Raw genomic sequence first — 14,751 nt, forward strand, 5'->3', positions numbered from 1 at the left:
AACTGGGATTGAATATGAAGGAATAACATTCTGACTAGCAGAAATCATAAATTTTATTAACTTTATCTGGTTTCTTGCTCTTGGTAAATGGTTTTACTATTTCTGCCTTTTGAAGGAAAGCGGAAAGGATTCTCAAATGGTGTGTGATGATGTCTGAATGCTAAATGTCCCTTAAAGAAAGGCTTTTTATCTAGGGAAGTCAGTAGAGTTGAAAATGACTGTACACAAATACCAGGTTTATTTTTGTACATACATTCACTCACTAAAACTGTGTGTTGTACTTAACAAAATATGGTAAGGTATGTGAAGATGATGGTGTCTCATCCAGCTGTGGTAGAATAGCTGTAAAGATAAATTAATTTTCCCTGAGTCCCTAGCAGGTGTTGAACCACTGTCCTTGTATTCACTGTGTTTAGTTTGTTGCTGCCTAGAGTGAGATCCTGTATAATGGCAGTATACTATGGTCACCTATCAAAGGGTTCGTTGTCACTTACATGTCAGGCTTAAGCAGCTTTTCTTTTTTAAGGCTTCCAGATAGTTTACAGAAGTGAAATGAGCCATCATGCTGGGAAGGGATTTGTTTTTGTTTTGGGAGCTTGTGTGATTTCTCAGTGTGTAGGTCCAAATTGCTTTCTATGTGAAAACATGGGTTGCAAAAGCAGGTGGTTGGCAGAAGACCTGAGCTTGGCAGGAGCTCTGAGGCTCGGGCTCAGTGGCTGATGGAGATGGTGAGCAGTGTTATCTCCTGGGTCACACGTGGGAGCAACAGGGAAAGGAACATCGAGTGCGCTCTCCCCTGCGTGCTGTGGGTGGAAGAGCAGGGGACAACAAACCCACTCCAGCCTTTTTTTGCTTTTTGTAGTGTCAGTAAACAACATTCCCTGGTTTTTTTATGCTTATTTTTCAGCATAGCAATATTCTTTAGAAGATTGGATCAGTAGCAACCTCCATTACAAGCAGGCAAACATCTAGAATAATTTGCTTCTGACAAGCCACTGTAAATATTCTGGCTGATAGCAAAGATGAAGCTGACCAGGACACACATATTTACAGTGGTATAGCACAGAAGAAAAAAGAGTGCATTGGTATAGTGAGAAACACTCAGACTTCCACAACTGAGTGCTGGTAGGCACCCAGAGTATAGCTCTCTGACCCATAGTGTCCCTTGATAAGGATGAGGAGATTGCAACTGAATCTAGTGCAGGAAAATGTCAATTTATGGAGACATCCTTATTCTGGATACTTAATTTGGTTCTGCCTCTGAGGAGTTTGTAGCACAACTCAGTGTTAAGATGAAGCCACATGTTCTCTTAATTTAGAAAGTCTCATGGAATTGAATAGAAACCCTGTGTCCAGAGAGCTCCTGGGTTTGAGAGACCTTCCCTCTCCTCCTGAGACATCACAGATTGTTTTATTTGCAGTTTTGGTTGGATCAGGAGGGGTGTTATTGAACAGAAGACAAATTATTTTTGATTCTCTGATTAAGTCACCCTCTACTTAAACTCTTCCTGCAGCCAGACTTGAAAATGCAGCTCAGTGCCCCTACCAGGCAGCAGTCCTTTCAGAAAACATGCAGGTCACAGGGTTCATTATTTCCAAAAGTAACAGTGCTGACTTTGGAGACAGAGTGTGTCTTGGAAGTCTTGTAAATGTTTACAAAGAGTATTTGAACATAACACTCCCACAGCAATATGTTATGTCAGCCATAAAGAGCATTTAAACATCAGACTCCCACAGCAATATGTTGTGCCAGCCACAATTCCCAGTGGGAAACTTTAGAGACGGCCACTTGGGCGGGCTAGTGACTGTGGGTTTGTCCAGGTCACACAGGTGACTTCAGAGACACCAACGCCCTGAAAGGCTCTGCTCTCACAAATGCACAGGGAGCTCTGAAGACACTGCTCTGTGGAGTCCTGCGTGTACAGCTAGGCATCAGAAATGGAGGCTTTCCAAATTAGAAGCTACTTTTAAAGTCTGGCTTCTCCAACTTTCTCCATAAATCGGAAGCAGAACCAGGAAAAGAACATAGGAGCCCTGACTCTGTTGGTAATTTCCTGTTATAATTGCTAGACTAAACTTTTGATTTATTTTTATTTTAACTTTTTGACTGTCACAGCTCCCTCCTCAGTCAGTGACTCTAATTAGCTTGCTGGCAAAGTTACAACATTCTCTGTAGGTGTTTTGCTATTCTGTTTTATGGATGTTTATGCCTTGCCCTAACAGATATTATTTTCCTTCCCATATCTTCAGTTTCCCAAACTGTGTCCCACAGGGAACTTAGATTTGCAAACAAGCAAGCTCATTTTCTCTAGTGGGAAACATCATTAGGAATCACTGAGAGCAGTGAAGGCAACCCTCCAGCTCCCTCCACCCTGCAGAACCAAACAAAACAGGTATTTGACAGCATTTGGCAGAAGGTGAAACCTGAGAGAGATACACTATAATGGCCTGAGAGATCTGGGGCTGGGTGTTTTGGTTTGTTAGTGGTTGGGCTTTTTTTGTTGTTGTTGGGGTTTTTGTTTTTGTTTTTTTTTAATTTAAAGTGTCTGGCTCCAGCAGGAGCACAGCTGAATTGCATAAACATTTCCAAGAAACAGCCTGCTCTTGGCACAGAAGCAGCCAGCCCTGCCCACAGGGTGCTCCAGCACCCGGTCACTCTGCAACTGAGGCATCTCAGTGCTCAGCTGGAGGGCAAGAAGTGTTTTCACCAGAGGTTTTTCCTTAACTAAGTGCCAGAAGAGAGCAAGAAGGCACATTTTGTCATTCAGTATTGATCTAAAACCCCTTACTTTACAGAATGTGAGATTTATCTTGTTTAAACCATTAGCCTCCTATTCTCTCCCCACTCTAGCTCCATTTAACAGTGGTTAATGATAGGCTTTGGTTGGTGTTTAGGTCCTGCAATTCCTGTGCTGAGCATTCTCTTCTTACTCTTTCTGCAGATAGGGATTTATTTCTATCTAGAGTTAATATGGCAAAGTTAAGCTCCTATTCATAATGGCACAATGTTTTGTTGTTACCATTATAACATACACTGCCCCATTGCCTGTAGACCCAGTTAAGTCTTTGGCCTGGTTTCCATTCCTGGCTGCAAAAGCTTGGGGTGTCTTCATTCTTGTTTGTTTCAAGGACCCAAAGGTAGACCTTTGGGGAGGATAAAAACCGAAGATTTTTCTACAAGGACCAGGCACTAGCTATTGCAAGTATGTCTCAATGACAAGATCTAGGTATTAGGGAATGGATCCTTTGTGATGTTTTGACTTTGGACAAGCACTGACACAGCTGACATGGCCTTTGCAGGTGTACCCAGTCAGTGTGTTTGCCTCAGCTGGATACAAGCAATGCACAAAACCAGCGAATTTTGTGTGGCACAGTAACAAAAATTACCTCAGTATTCCATCCCTCACTGACATCCAGCTGTCTCTATTTTTCATCTTCCTTCTTTCTTGAGCCAAAACCACAAATTGGCCATCATAAGATTTGAAAAGTGTTTAAGTTGAGCTTTTCTGCTGGTAACTGGCCAGTCCAGCTCTCTGTCAACCTATCAGAGAGTGCATCTCATGGAGGGATCTGCCAAATCACTTGGCAATGACGTAAATAATAAAGGACTCTCTGCTTTCCCCAAACAATTCCCTCAAAGTATCAGTTTGCAGAGTCAGCAAAAACAAAGCATGTCCCCCTCCCCCAACATGCCCTGCTTAAAACTAGATTCATTATAAACAACATGAGGCCGAGTCTCCTCAAAGCAAAATGCAGACACAATTTAATGCTTTTCTTCCCTCATCATCCCCCAAGTTTGTTTTACACAGCTGAAAGGGCTCTGTACAGCACAGGAAAAAGTGAAATCAGCCTGACATTGGTAGGTGGATCCCCTTCATAGAAGAATTCTGAGGGTCTGTTTGTAAGCATGCTTCATCAAATGAACAGAAAAGGGTAACAGCAAACAATAGCTTGATGCCCTGACTGGCTCCAGAGTGGCTTGGGGGAGTGGGATGTCAGAGCTGTGTTTTGAAACGTGACCCTTCTGACACTCTCAACTGGGAGATGGCATTAAAAATGCCCTAGCACTCTTATTGTGTACTACTGTATGTGCATGGTTTTAATAAAGATACGACAGCCATCCCCAAAAGGTTCAATCAGAAAATGGAAAAGAAAGTATAAGGGCTGATTTGGAGTGCTGTGTGTTGTGGCATTCTAGTCCTGATGCTGCAGCAAGTTGCAGAGTGTTTGGAGATTCACAGAAGTGCTCTCACCTTTCTCAGCCCTGTGTACACTGTGCAGAGAATAAGGACATACTTGCACACTTACACCGAAATGGCACATACAAGAGAGTCTTTTGATTGGTCAAGTTTTTTGTTTTCTTTGTCCTTCCTCATTTTGTGCTCATATAAATCTCGAGTATCAACAGAGTACATAGGCAGACAGGTGATGTGTTTAGGAATGACTCTGCTGATGCCTGACACCAAAGACTTCTGAGGTATTGATTTAAACTAACAGTCACTACATCTTTAATTAGTACATGAAATATAGAAAGAGCATCTAGGGGATACAGAAACCAAAATAATGCTTTTTTCAGCTCTAGTTTAATTCATGTTTTAGTGATACAATGAGAAGATACAGGTCTGTTAAAGGAAAAAATGCATAATGGTCAGAAAGCAGGCTCTTCACTACAGCATTACTATTTAAATAGAAAGTTCTATTTGTCTTGCTGAACAGGAATTATGGAATTTCTAGTTGCATTGGATATTTCAGATTAAAGATTTATGATAGATAAAAGTGTATCTAAGCAAGATGTGGCTAAAAAATAAAGAAAACTTAAAGTTGTTTTTGTAGTGTAGAAGAGGAAGCCAGCACGTGTTTTATTTGACTGGGATTTTCTTAGGAGACTTGTCTGTGGCATGGCTTGGGGCTACTTCAGCCTCTGACTGGGGACTCTACTGTATGGTTTTCCTACCTCTGCATCCATAGAAACCAACATGTTTTTCATGGCAGTTAAAGCTCATCAGTTGTTGCTGATCTGAAATCTTTTATCACACAAGTGCCACTGCTGCTCTTACAACATGATCAAGGTAGAAGGTGGCTTTGTACTGAGGTCCTAAATAATGAAACTGTCTGTTAAGCCAAGTACAGTATACTTTACTCAATTTCCCAGGTGCAGAGTGTTAAACAAAAGCAAGTTTTGTGCAGGGTGCAGTACAAACCAGCATGGTTTCTTTTATTTTTCTTGGAAGAAATACCCTATTTCTGGTGTTACAAACATTTTCACTCACCAAGCCTTAATCTTTGGGAAGATTTAAAAGCATATTGATTATGCTGTGTCAATTTTTGCAGGTAAATTTTCACGTGGCAGAAGCCCAATTTTATGTTTGCCATTTTGAATATGCACCTCTTGGCTGCTTTGAAAGATCAGTCTTGTCAACCGTGTTGTGTATGTTAACTGTGATTGTGATCTAGTTTCCACAAAGGTAAACCAAGAGAAAAATTTAGCAGTTTGTTACTAACAACATGCATATGGTTTCTGATGATGATTAAATCAATAGGCACAGTTGTCACAGACATGTTGATCAAAGCCTAGAAATCCAAGAAGCTGGCTTGGCAAACATTCCAACACTTAAATCAATATCTGGTTTTGCAGATTTTTCAAAGTCCTAGCCATGCTGTTAGGAGCAAAGGCTTTTCTTCTGCTACAAAATGCCTATTTAAGCTGACTACTACAACCACCTTTGGGTCAAAGATACTGTGCTAAGTTAGTTTGAAGCAGAATAGTTGCTATTGGCAATTCCGCAATTATCTGATGTGTCAATTACCCAACACTGATAGTATGGGTTTTCTTTGCCAGTCCTACTCATCCTTCCACAGCTAGTATGGGTATAGGAAACATGTAAGTGCTCAGTACCATCCAGTCTGAGCAACCAAATCCATTCATGAATAGCATGCTGCTTTCACAGGCCTCTGTCCAGATAAAAAAGGAATTGGGCATATTGATGCAGGCAAACAGTAGAAAACAGAAATAATTGGTAAAATCGTAATAAGGTGATGAGACTGATGTTAGACTTCCAGCACCTGGATTGAGTATAGTGTCCTAAGATTTTTTTTCTCTTTTCATGGTCAGATTGTGCTTAGTTCTTCATTTGCAGTGGGGAAAAGGTCCTTTTGCTGTTTCTTGCCATTTCTGCAGTTCTTGTGGCATTGTATAAATCACTTTGGGCTACCTATGGTAATGCAGCTTGTATAGCACTGACCTTCATCTCACTTCCATAAACGCTATTATGAAAAAAAAAGCAAATAACACTCAATTTTTTTCAGTCAATCCTTTTCATAGAATATTTAAATGCATACTGTATTGCACAGAAACCTGTTCTCCCTATAGTACAGCCTTAATAGAAGGGTAAACTCCCCTTGCATTCACAATTCTAATTAATCTTAGATATACTTCTGCATTTCCTGAGTGTTCACATGAATTTTCCAGATATGTATATATATTTGGTATCTCATGTGTTATATACAGGGCAACAGGCAGTGATCAAACATCTAATGTGTTTGGCAGATTTGCAGAGCCATAGACTCTGCCAACCCTACCCAAATCTTCTGTTAAGGAAAGCTGGTTGACTGTATTTCAAGGATTTATTTTACCTGCACATGCTACTCTTTGCTTGTTGAACGACCGTGAAAGAGCTCCCACATGGGCTGTCTATGCCTGCAGCCAATCACAGCTTTAATACGCTTGTTCCTGTAGGAACTTGAAAACAATGAAATTACCTGAGCATATAAATAGCTGCCTAATGAATCTTCTTTTGAAAGTATTGCAAAACTCTGCCTAACCCAGAACCTAAAGTTTCAAGAACAGGTCCTTATGCATGTGAAGGTAACCATTAAAATTTGAACTAAATGTTAACTTGTGCAGCAAAGCAAGCAAACTGAAAAAAAAATCACTTAGGAAATTGCATACTGAAAACTCTTTTCAAGGTATTGTTTAATGCAGTACAAAGTAAAAAAGGGAGTGGGGCTAGAAAGTGGGGATGGAGTGCGCCTAAGCAAACCTGGGTCTTAGCAGTGTAATCTGAGAATTGTATGACATACAGAAAATAGAGATTTGCATATCAATTTAGGCATATGGAAGAGTTAAAATTACACTCGCCTGCTGGGATGCAGTGAGGCACTTCTTTTCAGCATTACAAGATCAATTCTTCCAAACAGCTTGAGATAAAAGGAAGTGGTCAAAATCTTTCCTTTCCCTTCTCTGATACAAAATTGGACATGCTGAATTAATTATGAAGAAACTAGGAATGTATTCATTTTAATAGTTTCCTGATGTTTGGACTCTTTTGTCCCTCTTCATCTGTTGCTTGAGAACATACAATGGCAATGCTCTCCTCCTCTCCCTCCCCCTCTGGTGGCACACTATATTTAATATGTTCATATTTATTTAGTAGTTGGAATTGGGATTTTGGAGAAGGGAGGGTCAAACCCTTGCTATAATCAAGCATTGCCTCTTCCAAGCTGAGGTCAAGACTCATATTTTTGGACTTGTTTAATTGGTTCACCTCAGATGCCTTCATATGGATTTCACAATTCTCCTAGGGCTAATGTGGCACAGCTGGGGCATGGATCTAGTGAGAAATGGACAGGTCTAAGGATTATGAGCTGTTATTTGCAAAGCAGTGGAGTAGTTCTGATAGACCCCTTGCCTCCCCACAGGTCATGAGAGTGTTCAGAACAGATGGGAAGGCAGACAGATGTCATTGAAGGCAATTCTATTCCAAATCTAAGTGAGTAGCAGGTGCTTTTGGAGCCAAATTCAACAACTGGGATGCTGCTTTCTGCTTCATTGCTGTTCTGAGACGTGTTTGGATTGCTGTTGGCCACCACAATATTTATGCAAAGTTTCTACCTGAAGAAAAGATGTGGAATAAATTATGATGATGAGATAAAGCTACAGACCTCCAGTTGATTCTCTGATGATATTTGTTTTCTTATTAAGTGTCCAGGTACAGAAGCTATGTGGGAAGACTAGGGTCCAGAGATGGACATAGACATGTCCAGGCTAGGCTGGGTACACCACTATTTGGTCAAAACATATTTTCAGGAGTATTTGCATCAGAGAATTTTCCAACTTATGGGGTAATCATGAAGTTTGTGTTGTTTTTTGGTGTGTTACAGCTGAGAATCTGAGGTTTTTCTTTTCTTCCAACTATATGCCAAATAATAGCATTGTCCTTACTATTTGAACTGTTTGAAAGCTATACTGGAAATTTAATTGCAAACATGGCAATTTGCAAAGCATTTAGTACTTGATCTTCATGAACTACTGTAGTAATCTTATACTGGGTCTAGCTTGATATAACTTTGGTGTCAATTTGCAGAGGGGAGTAGAGAAAATGCCTGTATTAAAGAGGTCTGTAGATACTGAGGGGAGAGCGTTTTCTCAGCTGCTTGAGTGGCACTGTAAAATCTTGCTGTATGACAAGCTATAGCTTTTGGTGCCTTTATCCTTTTATAAATCTAGACCTGTTGTGGCTTTCCTCCAAGCCAAATATCTGCTGCATTACACTTGCTGAAAGTTCTTGGGGAGGGACTTCATTGTATCAGTGATCTTAAGAAGAAATGCCAGCTTGGGAATCTGCTACTTTCACTTGCTCTTTAGAAACACAGTGTGTTGATGCCCTAGGATGTCAGGGAGAGGACTGCTTTATGTTAAGGTGCTTCTTCATTTGAGGTATACTTGTTGTGGGACTTGGATGACATTAGCAAGGATATTACAGTGACTAAGAATTGTATTCCAATTAGTATCTTTGATGCTCATGTATCTAAAAATAACATTAATTTCTTGCTTAGTTTTAAAATGAAACTGCATCATCCCAAAATATTGCTTTTCCCATACTCACAGTTTGTAGCTCACAAGTTTAAACTCATACAACAGATACTTTAATACCCTTAATTAATAAAAAAAAAATTGAGGACTATATCCAGTTTGTATGCAGTCTCCTGTATAATCCTCAGCTCTGACAGTGACCAAAGGATGAGCGCTTTGTACTCCACAGGCTGGGCAAAGAGTGTGCAGGGGAAAGCATTACACTGGGAGGTGGGGAGGAGAAGGAGGTGGCAAAGCAAAGAATATTTTAATTCAATGTAATACAAAATGCAACTTCAGCAATTTACCACCGAGGAAATGGCTTGCTTTGCTCTGATTTTTTTGTTGCTTGTTGCACCCTCTGGACCAGCACACTCTTTTTTGTTCCATTCATATGTGTATGAATTATTGTAATGCTGGATTTCTTTTAGCCTGAATTAGAAATGGTTTTGCTCATGTAAAGGATTTATCTCTTGAAAACAACCCTTGCAAAGTAAAGGAAATATTGTTAAGATGATAAGGGCAAGTTTCAGGGGAAAGGATGTTTCTAGGAGAACTCAGCCTTCTTCCTTCCTTCTGCTCTGAAAGGGACAGGATCTCTTTCAACTACACGCTAAATCCTTAAGGGTTCAAGATGTGGTTCATGGCATATCCCACACACTGCATTAGAACAGATATAACTATAGGAAGAAAGTTCCAGCGGGAGAGGGCGGGATCATGAGAGTAATGTGATCTTGTGGTTAAGGCACAGGACTTGGACCTCTGCAAGCCTAGGGTTTCTTTCCTGGCTTGATTACAGGTTCTTTCTGTCTTTCTTTTCTGTTTCTTGGTCTCTCCATATTTGAATTTTCATCTGGAGTATTGGGCAGTGGTAGTTTACCTCACATTCTGGGAATTTAATCAAATCAAATCTGGGAATTTAGTACAAAAGTGAACGGTATGTATGAATCTTGTTATACAATTCCAGGCAGCAGTTTTGAACAAGAACTGCTACAGGCCTGTCACTGGTGACCCTGGCCTCACTCCTTTGAGCTATTTTTTATAAAGTCTCTGCTTATGGATGTTTTTGTTCAGTTTGTGTTCTCTACAACCTAACTGGTTAAAGCAGTCAGAACTGTAATTTTCAATTATCTGCTTTTGGCGTCTTCATTGATACATCATTAAAAAAACAACAGAAGGTAAGGCAAGTACCCACACAGTTTTAAGGATTTCCAGATAGGAAATTCTTTGTGCAAAGATGAATCTTGGGCCCTCTTAGGGAGGCTCCCCCTGTACCAAATGCAGCATAAGGACTGCCTGCCCATCAGTTCCCCCAGACCACAGCAGTGCTGTGGTACAAGCTCCCAGGACACCAGCACACAGGGCAAGCTGTGGCCTGTCCTCCTCCAAGATGAAATACCACAGCAAGAGTGTCATTGCTTCTGGCTGGAATGGGCCCTTTGCTTGAACTATTAAGAAACAGGGAAAGGAAATAAAGACCAGATGAGCAACCGCCCTCCTTTTCTCCACCTCAGCCTCCTTCCCTCCACCTTCCCCCCTGCCATGCTGTCTACAGATACAAAAACACCAGTTGAGTCAGCCTGCTTTAAATTACAGCATTCTTTTTGAGCCTGGAAAAATACATGCTATGTGTAGCCCAAAAATGAAACATGACTTCAGATGCTGATACATAAACTGCATCAATGTGAAGGGGACTTTTTTCTTGTCCCAGTATTCTTTCCTCTAGAAACATTGTGCTGAGCATACATGAGCATACTGCACAGAAGAAAGTCTTAGAACCCCACCCTTTCTGCCCAGAGCCATGTGTTTGTTCATCTATGTCAAGAGCCATCAAATGCCAGCTACCTGACTTGGTTCATGTGCATGACACTGCCTGAGTGCTCCTTGCTTGCTCTTGTCCCCTGTGCCTGTAGAGGTGCCCGGGAGGAACTCCCAGATGGTTTTCTTCTATGGTAGGCTTGTTCTCCCCATGATGAGAGAGCAAGCTTTCATCTTAACTGAAATGCATCAGAGATTCTCAGTGTTTAAATACAGCCATGAGACAGCAGTGAAAGCTTATAGGCATATACACCTATACTTTTAGATGACCCAAAGGCAACCATCCTTTGCTGTGCAGTTTGTGATAACACAGTAGGAATCTGCAGCTCTGATCTCTTCCATCCTTCCATTCTCACTGCCTCCTGTTCCTGCTGTTGTATTTGTATTTTCCATTGGGTTCCTTGACTGGTTTTTTTCCACTCTGCAAAGCTAACTTGAATCATCTAAAGAATCACTTGTCATTCCCCAAGAACAGCATCAGCAACTGCCAGACTTCATCAACCATTCTGTAGGATTCATAGTTCATGTTTGCAGTGTTGCAAGAACTTTGAGCATTTTACTGAAATTCTCATGAAAACAAACTGAAGCAAACCAGTTCCCTCTGTAATGTCTTTCTTAATCACATGCAGAAATATGTGGTACCTTGAAGGTCTAGAAATATGTAGTACCTTGTAGGTCACCTTGAAGGTGAGGAAGGATGGAGTGCACCCATTAAATACAGAGTGAGAATACCAATAGGTATGTGAAGGGTAAGAGGAGAACATAGGCAGAGCTGGGTGAAGAGCACTTCTCACATCAGAGTTTTTGCTATAATGAAGAGAACAAAGTGGCAACTAGGAGGTGGCTGTTACACAACAAAAAGGAGTAAAATTTATAACCTTTTCAACTGTTCAGATTCTGCCTTCTGTTAGTTAACTAACTCTGTCTTTTCATAAGTAATTATTTTGTTGTTCTATTAAGTCATAAAATAAGCCAGGAAGATGTTTATCCGAGACTTCCCGGAAAACAAAAAAGTTATAGGTCGACTCAGGCCATGGATGTTGTGTGCATTTTTGAGAGAAATAAAATCTTTTCTGTGTTGAAATAGGAAACCCATATCTGACTCATCAGGCTGTCTGCTTGTACCATAAGTCTTTTGAACACCTATGTTTTAGGCCCATTCTGTATAAGGTAGTCATTGCTGTTAAACATTTTGAATGGAAACTCTTTTGACCAGAATATAGTAAAAAAACTGAAACAAATTGGGAACTGTCTAAACAAGTGAGCTGCAATCACCATTTCCTTTCATGCAAGTAGATGACATTTCTAATCCAAGCTTTTTTATTACCACTTTGCCTGGTCCTTCTTTAAAAAGCAAAATTAAAATCAACCATTTGCAATCTTCATAACATGTTTATCCAGTGGCATCAACGGCATTTCCTATATTTAAGAATTTATTGTCAAAGACACTGACACACAGCATTTCCTTATCAAGGATACCTAAAGTCTCACTTCCTGAAAGTCAACACTCTGTTGCCTGTGTACACAGCAGTAGCTGTCACCATAGGACACATTTCACCATCATCTCACACCGGACAGCTTGGAGCATATGATGTTGGCAGCACCCCAGACCTGTTGCTAGCAGCTGAACCAAAATACAAGAGTGGCCAACACGGATGGGCACATGAACACGCCTTACAGAGTAAATCCTTCTACCCACAGGAAGAATCTTTTTTCAAGAAAAACCAACACCAGAGCCCACTACTGCACCAAAAAGCACATGGGAAGGACAGCTGTTCAGCTACTCTACATGACTAGGAACAGATCTTTCTGAAGGTTCTAGCTCTATTTTAGAAATTCATTGCCCTGTTCAAAAGATCTGATCCCACTTTTGTACTTCTGTAGCAGATAGTTTCAATACCCACAGGCCAGTGAAGTGAAAAGCTCATCATTAAACAATAGAAAGGAAGAATACATGTTCTAATTGAAATCTCATGGGAGCAGAGGATCCACCAAAGGGCTGTAGGGCACAGAAGGCACGGCAAGGCTTTGTGCTGTGTTCAGCTCTTGTCATGAGACCACATTTGTGATCAAGGCCATCTTCAGTGTTTCTTAAGTCTAAGGCAGTCTTCCTGACACAGTGAACAGCCCACAGGAAAATATCTTCACTAGATGCTGTCTCACTGTTGTTTGCTCAAGGCTAAGAAACTATTCATTTTTAAAAAGGTATTGTGCAAGAAGCATCTGGTGTAAAGTGCTTGTTATGGTGTTTGTTGCAGATGATTGGAGAGGTTGGATAAGATTTGGGGAAGGGAGATGTTCAGTTCTTTATCCCTTTTCCTACTGTTTCCCTTTTCCTGTTGTGTTCTGATACTCCTTCCATTGGCAGATGCTAGTTTATGGATAGAGATTCATGCCTGCTCTGCTTCCAGGGATGTAGTGCAAGTGAATTTGCCTTATCTTGGAGGTGAAAAATTTTTAAACCATTGAGAAAACATTACCAGGAGTCTTTGATTTTGTTTTCATATTAAGCTACTCCTCTGTTATATGGGATTATTTCAGCCACGTTATTGATTTAAGAAAAAAATCAATGTGGAATGATAAAATAGAACATGAACAGAAACAAGTCAGAAACACCTGATGTATAATAAGGTCTCTGAGTGTTATTTTTCCAAATCAAGGAGTATTGTTTAAGGTTGTGCTGTTCTGATAAGTCATGGATTCAGACTCTTGTGAGGAGATTGGCACAACAGCAAAAGTCTTCTAGCTCCTTGATTTATGTTTTTTCAGTCTTTCCAAGGACCAGTTAATTTTATCCACTCTGCATTTTGGGGGAATGTGCAGCTCAGTGTGTGCCTGGTGAGAGGCTCATTATCCTCCTCAGGCTCAAAACAAACCCTCGATTTTGAAAAGGCCACAAAAGAGGTGGCCGGTCCTGGTTTCCGGTGGTCCCGGCGCAGCTGGCTCTTTGTGTGCTGGGGATAACGAGCAGGGCTCGGGAGGAAGCTGGCACAGGTGTGCCACAGGCCGGGGACTTGGCCGGGGACACTGCCCCGGCTGTGTGCACGGCTCCCCACACACAGGTCCTGTGTTCCCTCTTGGCCACGGCCTTAAGGGCCCCCTTGTCACGGCACAAACAACGGCGCCGCGCAGCCTCCCTCCTCGCTGCATCCTGGCCCGAGCTGCCCGGAATAATCCCCTTTCTCAGCCCTAATACCACAGCAGAAATGTCATCCTCATTCTGCAGTGCTGGCATTTGTCAGCTTGGTGGGTACAAAGACAGTATTCATGGAGCAGGGGACAGGCACAGCGCCCCAGGAAAAGCCCTTCGAGGGGACGGAAAATGGTCTTCTGTCAAACTTTGAACTCTACAGGAGCTGCTGTTTGTCTTCAGGTCTGGCAGAACTGGAGAAAGGGTGTCTTGTGTTGGCCACATCTTCAGCTGGAGCTGTGGGGCAAGTTCAGGTTTAGTTTTTAGGACAGCTGACTAGCAACAAATGGCCTTTCTTCTGGGGCAGTGCCATCTTTACACAATTGTAAATCTACTCTGTTCAGCTCTGTTCACTCTTGGAAAAAATTAAACCTACAAGAAATGGATTTATCTTCAGACTTACTTTACACATAGATGCAGCTATTCTAATCTCAGATACTTTTATTTCCTGTGCAACACCTAAAAATAAAAAGGTTCTTGCCAGCCCTAGGGGACACCTTGAGCTCTCCTAAAGATATCAGTGAGAGACTGCAAAATGAAGGAGGGGAAGCCTGCTCTTCCTTGGACATCCTGGTAAGCCCTGAAGTATGCTGAGGGACAGTAGACATTTCCACTGGTGACAAATACATCAACAACCGATGGAAGAGACAGAGCCCTTTAGACAGTTTGCTCAATGAGACAGCAGACTCCTCTCAGACAGCATTGGTTCCTCTTGCCTTGCTGTTAAGTTAAAGTAGATGGCTCAGGATAGCATGATGTAACCGAGAATATTCCACTTTATTGAAAACAGATCCACTGGTTTTGTAGGTATCATATTACCCGCTATCTGAACACAAGCACTGAGCTCACTTAAAACTCTCCATACTCGGGGCGATGCACAGAGGTGATTAAC

The 14,751-nt window shown here is 41.3% G+C and overlaps 1 protein-coding gene across 1 annotated transcript in view; it reads right to left on the reverse strand.

Annotated features, from left to right (window-relative positions):
• ZCCHC24 (zinc finger CCHC-type containing 24) overlaps positions 1-14,751 on the reverse strand; it is a 107,252-nt gene that overhangs the window by 15,341 nt on the left and 77,160 nt on the right. The window lies entirely within an intron of this gene.

Source organism: Catharus ustulatus, chromosome 8 (assembly GCF_009819885.2).
Source record: "Catharus ustulatus isolate bCatUst1 chromosome 8, bCatUst1.pri.v2, whole genome shotgun sequence".
In the NCBI taxonomy this organism is placed as follows: domain Eukaryota; kingdom Metazoa; phylum Chordata; class Aves; order Passeriformes; family Turdidae; genus Catharus; species Catharus ustulatus.